Here is a 2,446-nt window from a genome sequence, read left to right as displayed (position 1 = left end):
GCTCACAAAAATTATGTTCCCCAGGATAACCTGGAACATGGCTTGCTCTTCTAAGTGTCTTATATACAGCATCACCTTCACAATGGCATGCTAAATGAAATATGTAATGAGGGAAGAGAGGGGAAATCTGCATATGACATTGGGAGGGTCCAGAAGCTCATAGAGTGAATGAGCTTGGAACATTATTGCTTTTATTATAAAATCTTTTCTGAGCCAGATATATCAGACTAGAGCAGGGAGAAGGTCCATGGCCCCGTGTATGGAACCAGTTCCCTGCTTTTCTGATGAAATGGGGATTAACACTTCTTTCCTGAACCAGGCATCAAGAAGAGACATGAGAGTACCAAGAATCACAGGCTGCAAACAGAAAGCATCTCCTGACATTTTAATGGTGCAAAAAAAACCTGAAGAAAATGACTAAATCTGTAAGTGAAGCCTCAACATCTCTCAGCAACCCTTAAGAGAAAACATACGCAGCCTTGGGAAATAGGAGGTCGGGGGGACCCTCCAAAATGCACCAGAGATCTAGAAGGTGAGAGACTCACAGGACTCAAAGGAAGGGACCTTAGATTAAATGTCCAATAGTGGGGAGAGGGAACTTGTAGAGCTCACTTGCAGCAGGAAGACAGGACATCAAGTGTGGGATGGAGTTGCCATCCCACAGTCACACTTCTGACTCATAACTGTTTCTGTCTGAAAGAATTACAGGGATGGAAATGGAGAGGAGCCTGAGGAAAAGACGATCCAGTGACAGGCCCAAAGTGGGATCCAGCTAAAGGGGAGGTCCCAAGGCCTGACACTATTACTGAGGCTATGGAGTGCTCACAAAAAGGGACCTATCATAACTGCCCTCCAAAAGACCCAAGCAGCTGAAAGAGTCAGATGCAGATATTTGCACCCAACCAATGGACAGAAGCAGCTGATTCCTGTTGTTGAATTAGGGAAGGCTGAAAGAAGCTGAGGAGAAGTGTGATCCTGTAGGAGGACAGGCAGTCTCAATTAATCTGGACCCATGAGATCTCTCAAACACTGGACCACCAAACAGGCAGCATACACTAGCTGATATGAGGCCCCAACACACATACAGTAGAGGACTTCCGGGTCTGTGTTCATTCAGAGATGATGCGCATAACCCTCAAGAGACTGGAGGTCCCAGGGAGTTTAGAGGTCAGTTGGGGTGGGGACATCCAAGTGGAGACAGGGGGTGGGGAGGAGGTATGGGATGTGGAGTAGTCATAGGGTGGATGGGGGAATAAAAAATGGAGTATAAAAATAAATTAATAAAGAAAAAAGACAAAAAATAAAGAGAGAAATGTACCTTTTTCTTATGTCATAGTGATCAACTTATTCAATCACCAAATTAATGACTTATTCAAATCCATTGAAGTACAGAATTGAGGCTCAATAAAATATCTCATGATTTTCTATACTCATGTTCTGGATACTAAGGGCCTTCCTTACCCAGAGTGCTTTGGCCTCTCAAACTTATGGTCAGCTCTCAATGTGCAGACAGCATAGAAACCAGATGAGGCTGTCTCTGTGGCCTGAGCAGAAGGTTTGCTTAGGGTGCTGCCTATGATATGGAGTAGAAAGAGAATGAGAAGTACTTGCAGGCCAGCAGGAAGAGTTGCTGGGTGGGTGAGCAGCGGTGGGAACTCACTAACATTTCTTTTCTTTCTCTCGCTTTCTCAGCCCCAGACAGAAGGAAAAGTTGATGATGAGAATATAGCAGTCACTCTGGAGCACAGGCAATACACTAGAATCTTGAATATCAACTTACAAATAAGTGAGATGAATATTTCTCACAGTGAAGGGCCCAGTGTCTGTGTTCCCAAACCTTCTTCTCTGTTTTCTTAAGTCTTATCAATTTTCTTTTACCGATATGTGTGTGTTGACCCATGGATGTTTAGGGACTGTGTAAGTGCATGTGCAGTGGGGGTGGGGGCTACAGAGGCCAAAAGACAGCACTGGATTCCTAGGAGATGATGGAGCTACAGCTGGTTGTGAGCTGTCTAATGTGGATGACGGGTTCCCCACATAGGTCCTCTGGGAAAGCAGAAAGCACTTTACACTGCTGAGACAGCTCTGCAGCTTCTTCACTCCTGGCTCTGACAATGTGAAAAATGTGTTAGTGCTGTTCTTTCTTGTTGCAAACATGGTGTTACCATTGTTCTCATTGTGTGCTACATTGCAGGCATTGTTCTCACCAGATGTGGAGCACTTCCTATGTGCTTTATTCTTTTTTTTTTGTTAGAAGAACAAAATTTTTTTTAATTTTTAATATTTTTATTACATATTTTCCTCAATTACATTTCCAATGCTATCCCAAAAGTCCCCCATATCCCCCCTTCCCTACCCACCCATTCCCATTCTTTTGGCCCTGGCATTCCCCTGTATTGGGGCATATAAAGTTTGCAAGTCCAATGGGCCTCTCTTTCCACTGATG

The sequence above is a fragment of the Mus caroli genome, unplaced genomic scaffold (assembly GCF_900094665.2).
Source record: "Mus caroli unplaced genomic scaffold, CAROLI_EIJ_v1.1 scaffold_16853_1, whole genome shotgun sequence".
In the NCBI taxonomy this organism is placed as follows: Eukaryota; Metazoa; Chordata; class Mammalia; order Rodentia; family Muridae; genus Mus; species Mus caroli.
Note: the sequence above shows the minus strand (reverse complement) of the source record.